Genomic DNA, 15395 nt, shown 5'->3' on the forward strand with positions numbered 1-15395 from the left:
TCTCCAACTCCTGGAACTGCGCTATCATATCACCCCGGTCATTTCCGCGGATGATTTGAAGGCAGCCACTGCGCTCGATGCAGCCTCCTTCGCTCACCCTCCTGACAAGCTCCTCGGCCTCCGCAAGGGCAGATTGTGCCGCATCTCTCTCCGCGGCCATCTCCTGGGCAAGCGACTCGGCCACCTCCCGACGGGAAACCTCCTGCCGAAGGTCCTTCTGGAGGTTCGCCGCATTTTCCAACTTGGCCTTAGCGTTGGCCAAGTCGTTCTCCAGCGGTAAGACCATTGTCGCGTGATTGCTGTCCCGCTCAATCACTTCGGCGAGATGGTGCTGCGCCTGAAGGGCATCCCGCTTCTGCGTCGAGCAGGTTGAACACCATCTTTGATGCCCTCGTTGCAGCCAGACCGAGTGGACTTCGCATGTCAAGACCGGACCCTTCAGGCCGCCGCAACCCTCCGAGCCCGGCACGCTGGCTGACCAGCTTCTCCAACTCCGGAGCTCCCAATTGGCTCAAAGGACTACGATCCAACGCAGACAGATCCTCGAAGACCTGAGAATCTGTAAAGGTGAGAGGCGCCACCTGCGTAGTCCTCTGTCTTTTAGGAGGCGGAGCTTCTACCATTATATCATCCACATCTTCGGGAGCAGCAGAGGACTTCGTTTTTCTTGATGAGGCGCCCGCTTTCTACGCCTTCTTCTTTCTTCTGGTTTCATGGGACACTGCCGGATCAGCCAAATGCTGATCGGCATCAATGTGGCCTACTCCTTCCGCATCGCTCCGGCGCGGCAACCCTTGCTCGTTCAGCAGGCTCGCATGAGAAGGAATAGGCAGATCCACAACCTGCGGGGAATCCTCGACTCGCTTCGAGGAGACATTCACTTTCTTCGTGGACGCCGCCACTTTTTTTGACATAACATGTCGCAACATCGTTATAGCTAGCTCTTCGGTATCCGGCGTTACGTGGGGATCTTCTTGCTGCAGAAATCTCGCGTAACAGATACGCCCCGACTTCTCAAAATTCCTATTCACCGAGAGCATCGTAGCTGTACACGTATCAACAGATTAGTACGCCATAAACAAATAATAGAAAACTGAAGAGCGTAGCACTTTTACTTACGATGAGACGGAGTAATCCTTGCTCGAACAAGAGATACGGGTTCGTCAGTACCTTCATATCGTGGTAGGTAACTTAAACTCCTCCACGTAGCCATCCACCGTGGCGGAGTCAGCTCCATGCGGTTCTTCCACCTCTGACCTCTGCACTCCGCCATCTAACTAATGCCTTACAGGCGCTGGGCTCAGTGTTGGGCCTGAAGTACTAGTCCCCGAGGCACTCGCGATATGCTCTGATACGCCTTGATGTTGTGACTCACTTTCTCCAATCTCCTCATGTTGTGACTCCATGATGCTTAACGACTCACTCGTGTCCCAATTCGCTAACACTCTTGCAAAGACAGAAGCATGATCTTCACGGCGCAAGTCGTTCCCACCGTTGCGCCGCACCAAGTCCAAGTAGTTGGCCTCTAATTCACTAGTCCACGACCAAGAGGATGACGACGCGGACCAACTTCCCTCTGCAGACGCGGAATCGCTGTCAGTTAGTATATTTATCCTAGGCATTACGCCGCAGCAAGCAACACCGAAGTCAAAGGCGAATAACCTAGAACTAGAGGTCAGCAAGTCAGTCAGATCTATCCTACAAACCTCGCAAGAACGAGTTTGAAGAACATGAACAACATGAAGAACACGAAGAACACGAAGAACATCAAATCCAATTAACGGCGAAAACCCATCAGCACCGCCCGTACAAACACCCCACTTGGCCGGAAAACACCTATCCAAAGATTAAATAGACCCAAAACCTACCAATTTGCCGGAAAAACCCAAACCCAAAACCACTGATTTACCCTATAAACACAAATCTACCAACAAACAACCAAAACCACAAGCCGTACAAAGGAGATTCAGATCAGAAACATACCTCAAAAAACCGATTAGCACAAAGTCCCCGATGAGTTTCTTCCAAAACATGAAGGAGAGCAGACGAGAGCAAAAGAGAGGGAACGAGAGAATTTGGATTTCGAAAACTTAGATCTGTCGATAATGACAGCCATTCTATCCCTTTCACCCTTTTTATAGTAAACTCCATCTCACATCTCGCCCGTTGATTTCTCAAATGCATTCCTTAACCGTCAGATCCAGAAAACCGTTACTCACATCTTAGCCGTCAACCCAAGAGACATCGCTCCAGATCTCGCCACATGGCATGAGTTAACAAGGCAAGGTTTCGGTTACACACGCCTTAACTACATGCAATAACTGTCTTCTCGGATAACGTCACAACCCCACGAAATTGAATCGTTCACGAAACATCCGCCTAATGCATGTACGACACGTGCCGCCGACAGCGCGAATGGCGCTGCTCTCAGCCTAAAAACACTACGCTCACAGATAACTATAAAAGACGTCCTACGTGTAAGAATTTACTACGCTATGACGGACGCACTACGCTCAAAGATAGCGATAAAAGACGTCCTACGTGTAAGAATTTACTACGCTATGACGGATGCACTACGCTCAAAGATAGCGATAAAAGACGTCCTACGTGTAAGAATTTACTACTCTATAACGGACGCATTACGCTCAAAGATAGCGATGAAAGACGTCCTACGCGTAAGAATTTACTACGCTATGACGGACGCATTACGCTTAAAGATAGCGATGAAATACGTCATACGCGTAAGAATTTACTACGCTATAACGGACGCATTACGCTCAAAGATAGCGATGAAAGACGTCCTACGCTCAAAGATAGCGATGAAGACATCCTACGCGTAAGAACCTACTACGCTATGACGGACGCACTACGCTCAAAGATAGCGAAAAAAGACGTCCTACGCGTAAGAATTCACTACGCTATGACGGACGCACTATGCTAAAAAAGAGCGATCAAACGTACTACACAAAACATGACTCGGCTACAACAGAAACACTGAAACAAACCAATACCCAAAGAGGTTCGGCACGGCTCATTACACCATCAACAACTCGGCATTCCTTAACCGGGGAGTGGGGGGACTATGAGAGGGTCAGTGAGACCCATTGCTGATTATGGCAAAACGCTCAAATATTAACTTCCCAGTCAAGAAATTACCTCTCTAGACTGGGAACTTGGGGGGACTTGTTGGCATATACTTATGCCCGCCATAATCAGCACAACTATCAGCGCATTCTTATAATACTGACAGCGAGTCAGCCGCACTAGCTACGCAATGGGCCTCCCCGTGGTCTAAACTGACTACGGACGCGCCCTCATGCGCATCTCAAAGAAGACTCCAGAGAACACCTTAATTGGACCTCGTCCCACACCGAAAGATAGGTAAACGATCTACCTCAACTCAACAATAAAAGGTCAAACTCTTGACCTCATAAGGGAATTACACTAAATCCTCTACTGTAACTCTGCATAAATTACCACCATCCTAACTTGAGCGTCGGAGAGTTGAAGGCCACGCCGCCGTGGTCTCTACTTTGACGACGTGTGCCACTTGTGACAGGGAAAAGACAAGGAGTACATCGTATCTCATTCACAAGGAATACGGCGTACTAAACCGAGTGTTATCACAACATTAACAACGTACAATAACAATTCATCCATGTTATTGTACTACAACAAAGCAATTCTTGCTCAAATAAAATAAATATAGTTGCCACAGTATAATTCATTTGGAAATAAGAACGTGACAGTATATAATATAACAACTCATATATATGTATCGTATTTACCATTTTATACACATACACACACCCATTATATCATATACATGTCATAGTTCGATCTTTTAACAAAAAATTTAACTATGAGTCACCGCCAAGGGTAGTGAGATTTACTCACATTCACCATAATCCATAATCACAAAAATATTTTCAAAATCATTTATTAAAATAGCGTTTCACTTACCCATGAACCGTAGACGATTAAGTTCACGAATTTAAACCAAAACATATATTTTTTAAATAATATTTATAACTAGTGGTGCAACGACTATGGTAAGAACTCCAATTAAATTCAATAATTATAACACTACTTCGATCATGATGATCATCGTGAGGTTTACTCATCTTATTTCCCGCGTGCAACTTCAACGATACCGAAAGCGATTCCCTCATTCGTTTCGTCGGTCACCTAATAGCATGATAAAATGCTCAGAAAACGATACGTAAAATAGCAAGTGACGATTTCAGTACAGCTAAATGTTGTTCATAAAACACTATTTTACATAACACTTTTCATATTTACTAAAGACTGTCAGAGTTTACTATTTTACAGAACAATGTTCACAATTATTGTTCACGAATATTGTTTCGCAGTTACTGTCATGAACACTATTCACAATACTGTTCATGTGGCGGCACTGTTTGCCGACCACCACCAATGACCATAAAATTTCACAACCACAACCTAAATGACATTCCGAACAACTTTCTAGTTCACCACAAAGTCTAATTCTGAGCTTATACACTTTAATTTAACAAAAATCGAAAAGCCTCAATTTAAAACCTATGATTTCTTTTATTCGATTCTCGTAGCACACAACGATTTGGGTTAAATATTTTGGAGGGTTTGTAGTATGGAAGGAGACCTTAAAAATGGGACAAGAATCTCACCGATTGGTTGCCGGAGGAGGGAGATCCGACGAGTTGAAGTTCGGCGAAATATGCATTTTCGGGAGAACTTCCGGGTTTCACCGCTCTCAAACGGCGGCAAGATGGCGGGTGTCGCTGCCACATATCAACATGGGACGCAACAACCTTTCAAACGTGACCGGTGCGCCTCTGTATGGTGGCCGGACGGCGGAGATCCGGCGGCTCAAAGTCGGCCGCTCAGCAAGAGAATTTCTGGATTTTTTCGGGGGTGAACAATACCCATGAACAGTACCGATCCGAATTTCTCAATTTTCTTTCCCTTTTTCTCTTTAATTCCCCTATTTATACTATTTCCCAAAAATGTCCAAATACCTTCTGAATCGTAACGTCTTCATACGAGCTCCGATTTAGACGTGTCGCATGTCCACGAATTCGTATTGACGATTCTACGACTTTCATGAAAGGAGTTTTCTAAGAAACCCAATGAGTCAAATGTCAACTATTAGACTCGTCAAATTGAACGTTCCCGAACAATTAATCTTTTGAACCCTTTTGTTTTCATCCTCGTGAAAATAAAATTCGACAATGACCAACTTAATAATATCGGGGAACTCATTGGAAATTAGATATGAATTTTCGGGGTATTACATATTGAGTATTAAATATATGGAACATTCTACAATGGAAGTGAATGTCAGAGGGTTTTATATACTTGAGTGAGATGATGTCCTTATAATTTAATTAAGCTAATGAACACAGAAGATAAAGAGTATGTGTTTAATTAACTCTCCACATTGACTACTTGTTATGGTTGAAGAGTAGACAAAGACATGCATCATTCATATAATCATCAGAACAGTTTCCATGTTGTAACTTGTAAAAAAAGTAGCATAATCCAATATGTTCTACTGTTTGTTAGGCGAAAGAATTAAACTATACTGTTCTGTTTTGTTGCGGCAGTTTCCTAAAGGGTCCATTTATTCTTCAGCATAATTTATATATTAAAGGGTCAATATACAGTGCAAATTTGCAATGTAACACAAAATAGAAAAGCAACAAACCCATATTCCAACACTAATTTAGCTAAAAAAGATAGGAAATTTGATCAACAGGGAAACTAGATTAGTTAATCTCATATGTCCAGTGGCAAATTGATATTGAGTTGTAAGAGGTTGTGTTTCATTGGGAATAGTAAAGAAACCTTTCAATTTTCACCTAAAAATAAATACAGTAAACAAGAAATCTTAGAGCCAATTTTCAATTAGAAGCATACCCCCCAAAATTGATGTTCTTTGTAATCCTGGATAAAATTACTACAGAAGGTTGGTCTGCCACTGCCATATTTTACCAATTGATGTACTAATATACTGAAAATTCTCCAAAGTTTGCTTGCAATTCATCTGATTGAAAGCTGGAACTGTGCACTTTAGTTTATTCATGTGTACGCATAATGCACTTGCAGAATTTTTTTCCCACATTTCAACTGACATGCTATGATTGCTACTTGCATCAGCTTATAATCATAGTTATTGCAGAATATAGATTATCCAAAAACCTTAAGAAAAACAATTGGTTTTCATCCACTGAATTAATTTTTATGTAATATGTGACATCTATCTAATGGCAAAAAACAAAGATAAATTATAAAAGTAATCCATCAAATTAACAATTGAAAAGATAATCCAGTTATTAAGTGACTAACAGACTTCTTCCTTCAGACCAGGGAAAAAAAAATCTTCCCAATCAGAACCGATATCCTCTCTCTGCTATCATTTTCTGCTCACACACCAAACCACAGCAAGTATTAATAGCATTTTGCTTTAATAAAAAATCAAACATAAAGTCCTCAAAATTTCAAAGTCGTTAAACACCAAACAAGCTCGATGAAATCGAAATCATTTAAAGTGCCACAGCGGATCATCTCTGAGTTCAAAATACAACTCAGTCAAACCGATTATTACAAACCAATTTATAATTCAACATTATAACAAATGGAAATGTATAATCCTCACAACAACCTCACAAGATAGTCGCACAAAATCCTCACACAAGCTGGAGATAAATAACTTCAAGTCCTCTGAGCGGTCCGTCAATTCCCGCTAATCCACACATGCGGAGTTATCCACTACACCATCTAATTGGTGCACCGGGATTGTAAACACAAACCCGGTAAGCTTTACAGCTCGTATGAGTAAAATGAAAATATAACTCGCATATTAATATATATACGAACATCCACAAATATAAATGCACTCATGAGTCAATGGACGACCCATCTGGTTGTCCCAAAGAAATATGAAAAGAAGCGCTCATGAGAAATTAAGTAACCCTTCTGGTTACCCATCTGTTACCCCTCTCGTAATACACCACCGATATTGAATAGCCATCCGCTACCCAACATCCAAAACAATCTGAGTACCCATGAGCAGATAACCACCCGTTACCTCACATGTAGTACTACGGTGATATTGGGTAACCACCCGCTACCCAACATCCAAAACAATCTGAGTACTCATGAGCAGATAACCACCCGTTACCTTCCATGTAGTACTATGGCGGACAGACTAGAGCTCTAACTGTATCGTAACTTTCGCCCGGCCAGAGGCTAGGTTCCGACTTGCCAAACACGTACAATAATCTCACATCATATTGTACCAAATCACGTCCGAAGACAAATCAACATTTTAACAATCTCAATGTTAAAATCACGTACAATGATCTCACATCATATTGTACAAATCAAAATCACATGCTCGATATTTAAATCTCGTCATCGAAATGACATAAATCACGATAAAATCATAACAGTATATTATATAGCAGTGCAAGTATCGTACCTGATCGAAAATTGACTCTCATCTCTGTGATTTTCAATACTTGGAAACTCCAACTACGATTATGTGATTGAGTAGAGGAGATAAAGATAGGTATGCAAGTTCAAATAAGAAGGGAAGCTGTGGAAAAATAAAAAGCAGTAAATCATAAATTTTGTACAAGAGTCAAGAAGTGAGTAAAGCTAAAGAAACTGAGAGACTAATAACTATGCTTACAATTCAGACATCAAGACATGGCATGATTGGGCCTCTGAGCAATCTTTAACCTCGGCCTATCTCTGTCTCAACTCTCAACTTTGTAGAATGCTGCACATCAGAAAACAAGGTAGAAGGAGGACATATTAAGCTTTCAACGTTGCAACTGAGAATAACATGCATACGAAATGGGAAGGGCAGAGACCAAACCGTAGTAAAATGTGATGAACCTTGGGCCAGAGATTGGTATGTTGGTAATTCCTGGAACTATGGAATCAACAATGAGATCTTATGTGATAACCCGATTTTTCGGGTTTAATTTGTATGAGTTCTTAGAAATTAATAAACTTGGAGAATTTAATAAATCGCATTTTCTTTCGCTTCACGACGATGTCAAATCGAAAACGGAACTGTCTTCGGAAATCTAAATTGGAAATATGTTACGTTTCCGCGACGCGGGAGTCGACTTTTACTTCGTTGCTCGTTTCCGAAAACTTCATTCACGAAAGTTGTAGAGTTCATCGATACGATCTCGTAGACACGTCACGCATTCTAATCGGACTTCGTATGTGAAAGTTATAAGTGATGAAAGTTAGTTTCTCATTTTGGAAAAAGGTATAAAAATGAATTTTTAGAAGCTAAGGTTTCCAAAAACGGAAACCCTCATTTGCTCTCTCTCTCTCTTCTCTCCCCGCAGCCCGAGTCTCTCTCCCTCTCAAAAAAATCTCCCCGCCAATCTCTTGCCTCCGGGCGGCGTGGCCCTCACCGCCGGTCCCTAGGCCTTCGCAAGCTCGACTTCTCCCTCCCCCGGGCTAGACGCGTCCTACCTCGCCGCCGATCCAAGCTTCACCGCCGGTGTATGGAGCTATAGATCATCGCAAATCGACGTTTGGGTGGTGTATAGCACGAAATTGGAGCTCGAATCAGAGGTTTTAACGACCGAGGAGAACATGAGATTTCCATAACTTCCCGGCAACTTTCTGGCCAAACCCCGGCGATCTGGGTTACAACGAAGGTATGGTTGGGATCACCTCTGCTTGTTCTCCATCTTTCATGTTGAATTTGTGTGATTTTTTGGAGTTTGGGCGGAGTGGTTGGAGTGGCGCGTGGGCGGTTGTGGAGGTGCAGGGAGACGGCATTAAGCCGTGGAAGAGAGGAGGGGAGGAAAAGGAAGAGTTTTGGGCGGCAGTGGGTGAGCTACGCGCCGATTTTGAATTGGCGCGTGGTCCCCACGCGCCACCAACAGTTATTTCCGAACAGTAAATTTTTGTAAAAAAGTGATTTATGTACGGTAAATGTAAAAAGTAATTCTGTACAGTAATTGTAAAATTAAATTACATACAGTAATTGTAAAAGTAATTTACGTACAGTAATTATAAAAGTAATTTTCTGAAAGGTAAATCGGTGATTAGTATTTACTGAAACAGTATTTACGATGGAATAGTACATTGGTGTACAGGATTACGTAAACGGTATGTACTTGTACAGTAATACATAAATAGTATTTACGTGAACAGTAATTACGTAAAAACCGTAAATTGCTTAATAGTAAAACATGAGTACTGATTCGGCATTTGAGATTTTACGTAACGTTTCTAATTACTTTTTATACATCTAGGTGATCGACAAAACAATTAAAGGATTTGCTTTCAGTATTGTGGAAATTACGCTCAGAAAAATAAGGTAAGTAAATCTCACTATGACGAGTCTACCCTAGGCGGTGATTCAATATTTACGCCTTGTTTAAAAGACCGAACTATGATATGTATATGGTATAGTGGGTTGTCTATGTGTATAAATGGTAATAACGATACATATATATGGATTGCTATACTATATACTGTCATATTCATATTTCCAAATGACTTTATTTATAACACTGATATTTATTTTATTTAAGCATGAATCACTTGTCTTTTGTGCAATAACATGTGAGGAATTTATTGTACGTGGTTTTAACTTGAATTATGTTAAAACGTTTTTCTGTCTTCGGACATGTTGGCATGTCGGAACCTAGCCTTGGCAGGGCGACAGTTACGATTCAGTTAGAGCTCTAGTCTGTCTGTCGGTGTACTGCATGAGGGGTAACAGATGTGTTACCTGCTTATGAGTACCCATAGTTTTGGATATTGGGTAACATATGGGTTGCCCAATGTGTGACGGCGTACTGCATGAGGGGTAACAGATGAGTACCTAGATCTCATGAGTACCTGTATTATAAATGTATTTGGGTAAACAGATGGGTTGCTCGATTTCTCATGAGCACTTATATTTTCAGATATTATAGGATAACCAGAGTACAATTATAATTAATTTTTTTCAGTATTTTTCTCTTGTATTACTTGCGTGTTATACTGTTGTTTTACTCATACGAGCTGCAAAGCTTACTGGGTTTGTGTTTACAATACTGGTGCACCTATTTGATGGTGTAGGGGATAGTTCTGCATGTGTGGATTAGCAGCATTGGAAGACTACTCTGAGGATTTCGAAGTTTCGTGATTTTATTTTGTGGTGAGGATTGAGAGGATTTTACATTCCCATTTGATATAATGCTTGAATTATAAATTGGTTTTGTAATAATCAATTCGACTGAGATGTACCATGATCTCAGTAACAACATGCTGTGACTATAAGATGATTTCGATTTATTGAAATTGTTTTAGAGTTTTTCATGGCTTCGAATTCGAATTTCGGGGCCGTGACAGTTGGTATCAGAGCCTAGGTTGCGTATTTGGTGATCTATCAATATCACCCAAGAGCGATGGCCCAACTGCAGCGGATCCCCATCACATGCTCTTCGGTATAGATATGTCACTGGGTACGTAAAAGTGTTAAGAGTCACACCTTATGGTTTGGTCCTCTAAATAGAAGTATTGTGATAATACTTCGATGATTCATCTTCCTTCTAAATATCTTTGTTAATAGCGGGACACAAGAGTGGAAGGTACCTTACCTATTTTTGACTACATTGCTAGAGTAGTTTTTGACATGGGAACATCACACTCTTTTATTGCTAGTTCGGTAGTGGAGATGTTAGAGTTGATTCCTACATATCTTGGAATCTCTTTATGTGTCAGTTCACACTCTTTTATTGCTAGTCCTATTGTGATTGGGGGGAATAGAGAATTCTCTGCTTCCTTGATAGTGATTCCGGACCACACCTATGATGTGATCTTAGGAATTGATTGGTTGAGGCCACATCATGCTTTGATCGATTGCTTGGACATGGTAGTGTTTTTCCATAGTCCTGGGGAGGCAGTTTTTCGTTATCGTTGCCTTAAGTCGGATAATGCCATGAGAGCAGGGGTTTTGGCACATGTGGAATCTGTAGAGCAGAAGGTAACTATTGTAGACATTGTGGAAGTATCTGACTATAGTGAGGTGTTCCAGGAGATACCAGGTTTACCTCCTTGGAGAGTTGTAGATTTCTGCATAGATGTAGTACCCGGTACGGCACTTGTGTCAAAGACGCCTTATAGAATGAGACAAAACGAACTTAAGGAGTTGAAGGTGCAAATATATGAACTATTGGACCAAGGGTTTATTAGACCTAGCGTCTCACCTTGGGGTGCACCAGTGTTATTCATAAAAAAGAAAGATGGGTCTCTGCGGTTATGTGTGGATTACAGGGAACTGAATAAGGTGAGCATCAAGAATATGTATCGCTTGCCTAGGATTGATGACTTGTTCGATCAGCTTAGAGGGGCTACGGTATTCTCTAAGATTTATTTGAGATCTGGTTACCATCAACCCAGTGTGAAGGAAGAAGATATATCAAAGACGGCTTTCAGGACCAGGTATGAACACTACGAGTTTGTGGTCATGCCCTTTGGTCTGACAAATGCACCGGCTGTCTTTATGAGTTTGATGAACCAAATCTTTAGCCCGTATTTGGATGAGTTTGTTGTAGTGTTTGTGGATGACATCCTGATATACTCCAAGTCTCGAGAAGAGCATGTGGTGCATCTGAGAACGGTGTTGCAAACTCTAAAGGAAGCAAGATTGTATGCCAAACTCGAGAAATGTGAATTCTATAAGGGAGAAGTCAAGTTCCTTGGTCATGTAGTTTCAAAGGATGGGGTTTAGTAGACCCGTCAAAAGTGGAGGCAGTGAAGAGTCAGAGTCGTCCAAAGAACTCTACTGAGATTCGTAGTTTTCTTTGTTTGACAAGTTACTACCGGAGGTTCATCGAAGGGTTTTCTAGTATTGCATCGTCATTGACCAAGTTGAACAAGAAGGACGTTATGTTTGTGTAGACATAAACATGTGAAGAGGCTTTCAACAAACTAAAGACTAGCTTGACCACGGCTCCAGTGTTGACAATTCCCATTAGTGGGGGAGCTATGTCATTTATAATGATGCATCGCTCCAAGGCTTAGGGTGTGTGTTGATGCAGCATGGAGGAGTGGTTGCATATGGATCTAGACAACTAAAGGTCCATGAGAAGAACTAACACACTCACGACCTAGAGCTCGCTGCAGTTGTGTTTGCATTAAAGATTTGGAGACATTACTTATATGGTGAGAAATTTCAACTCTTTTATGATCATAAGAGTTTGAAGTATCTGTTCTCACAGAAGGAATTGAATATGAGGCAGAGGAGATGGATGGAACTCCTTAAGGATTATGACTTCATATTGGAGTATCACCATCGGAAATCAAACGTGGTGGCCGATGCCTTGAGCAGGAAACCGAGGGGTATGATAGCTTCTCTTATGGTTCAAGAATGGACCATGCTCGAAACAGCATCTGAGTTTGATTTGGTACAATCAGGAAGATGACCGAGGGTCTTTCTTCGTAGTGTCTCAGTGTAACCTACATTAATTTCAAGAATCATTCAGGGTCAGGCAAAAGATAGATTTCACAGGCTAAGTTGACAGACCTCGTAGTAGATTTGCTTGATGAATATCCATCTGAGTGGAGAGTTAGATCTGATGGAGGTTTGAGGTTTGCGACGAGACTGTGTGTCCCAGCTTGTACTGACCTCAAGGAGGAGGTCCTTCGTACAGCACACCGATCTCGTTATACAGTACATCTAGGGAACACCAAGATGCAGCATGGAGGAGTGATTGCATATGGCTCTAGACAGTTAAAGGTCCATGAGAAAAACTACCCCACTCACGATCTAGAACTCGCGGCAGTTGTCTTTGCCTTAAAGATTTGGAGACATTACTTGTATAGTGATAAATTTCAACTTTTTTCCGATCATAAGAGTTTGAAGTATCTGTTCTCACAAAAGGAATTGAATATGAGGCAGAGGAGATGGATGGAACTCCTCAAGGATTATGACTTCGTGTTGGAGTATCATCCTAGGAAAGCAAATGTGGTGGCCGATGCCTTGAGCAGAAAACCGAGAGGTGTGATAGCTTCTCTTGTGGTTCAAGAATGGATCATGCTCGAAATAACATCTGAGTTTGATTTGGTACAATCAGGAAGAGGACCGAGGCTCTTTCTTGGTAGTGTCTCAGTGCAACCTACATTAATTTTCAAGGATCATTCAGGGTCAGGCAAAAAATAGATTCTCATAGGCTAAGTTGGCAGACCTCGTAGTAGATTTGCTTGATGAATATCCATCTGAGTGGAGAGTTGGATCTGATTGAGGTTTGAGGTTTGCTATGAGACTGTGTGTCCCAGCTTGTACTGACCTCAAGGAGGAGGTCCTTCGTACAGCACACCGATCTCATTATATAGTACATCTAGGGAACACCAAGATGCAGCATGGAGGAGTGATTGCATATGGCTCTAGACAGTTAAAGATCTATGAGAAAAACTACCCCACTCACGATCTAGAACTCGCAGCAGTTGTCTTTGCCTTAAAGATTTGGAGACATTACTTGTATGGTGATAAATTTCAACTTTTTTCTGATCATAAGAGTTTGAAGTATCTGTTCTCACATAAGGAATTGAATATGAGGCAGAGGAGATGGATGGAACTCTTCAAGGATTATGACTTCGTGTTGGAGTATTATCCTAGGAAAGCAAATGTGGTAGCCGATGCCTTGAGCAGAAAACTGAGAGGTGTGATAGCTTCTCTTATGGTTCAAGAATGGATCATGCTTGAAATAACATCTGAGTTTGATTTGGTACAATCATGAAGAGGACCGAGGGTCTTTCTTGGTAGTGTCTCAGTGTAACCTACATTAATCTTAAGGATCATTCAGGGTCAAGCACAAGATAGATTCTCACATGCTAAGTTGGCAGACCTCGTAGTAGATTTGCTTGATGAATGTCCATCTGAGTGGAGAGTTGGATCCGATGGAGGTTTGAGGTTTGCGACAAGATTATGTGTCCCAGATTGTACTGACCTCAAGGAGGAGGTCCTTCGTACAGCACACCGATCTCGTTATACATTACATCCAGGGAACACCAAGATGTACAAGGACCTATGCAGGCAATTCTGGTGGAACGGGATGAAGAAAGACGTGGAAGAATTTGTATCAAAGTGGCTCACCTGTCAGCAAGTGAAGGCAGAACATCAGCGACCTGCAGGCATGTTGAAGCCATTGACTATTCCTCTTTGGAAGTGAGAACATATATATATGGACTTTGTGACTGGACTGCCTAGGTCCAAGAAAGGTCACAATGCAATATGGGTGATTTTCGATCGATTGACGAAGTCGGCATATTTTCTTCCAGTATCAATGAAGTACTCAGTGGATGTGCTAGGGAAACTATATGTGGATGAGATAGTGAGACTTTATGGAGCTCATGTTTCTATTGTTTATGACCGAGATGCACGTTTCACATCAAAGTTCTTGGGTGGTATGCAGAAGGTAATGGGTACTTCCTTGGATATGAGTACTACTTTTCATCCTCAAACTGATGGACATACATAAAGGGTGAATCAAGTGATGGAGGATATGTTGAGAGCTTGTATTCTTGATTTTAAAGGAAGCTGGGAGGATCACTTGAGGTTGATTGAGTTTGTCTACAACAATAGTTACCATTCTAGCATCGGCATGACACCTTATGAAGCCATTTATGGTAGACCATGTAGATCACCTATCTGTTTGGCCGAAGTTGGTGATGAAGCACTAATGAGTCCTGAGGTGGTTCGGGAAACCTTAGAGAAGATCTCGATTATTTGAGATAGGATCCAAAAAACACAAAGTAGACAGAAGAGCTATGCAAACTTAAAGAGGAGACATGTCAAGTTTGAGATCGGCGACCACATGTTCTTAAAAGTCTCTCCTATGAAGGGCGTCGTGAGATTTGGCAAGAAAGGGAAGTTAGCCCCGAGGTATGTTCGGCCCTTTGAGATTCTTGAGAAGATATAAGAATTAGCCTATAGACTAGCTTTACCTACTAGCATGTCTGGCGTTCACAAAGTCTTCTACATTTCCATGTTGAGGAAGTATGTACCAGATGAGTCGCATGTGATTGATCACAGCTCCATAAAGGTGAGGGAGAATGCCACCTTTGTTATTGAGCCGGTTCGTATTTTGGATAGATCCACAAAGAAGCTCCATAGGAAAGAAGTAGAGTTAGTTAAAGTATTGTGGAGTCACCATGATGAGGGCGATGCCTCTTGGGAACTAGAGTCGGATATGAAGACAACATACCCGTAATTATTTGTTGAGTAGAACACTTGAATTTCAGGACAAAATTCCTTTCAGGAGGTAGAATGTAATACCTCGATTTTTCGGGTTTGCATTGCGAAAATTCTTGTAAGTCACTTAACTTGAGAATTGAATAAATCACATTTTTCATTTCTCGTC

Source organism: Argentina anserina, chromosome 7 (genome assembly GCF_933775445.1).
Source record: "Argentina anserina chromosome 7, drPotAnse1.1, whole genome shotgun sequence".
In the NCBI taxonomy this organism is placed as follows: domain Eukaryota; kingdom Viridiplantae; phylum Streptophyta; class Magnoliopsida; order Rosales; family Rosaceae; genus Argentina; species Argentina anserina.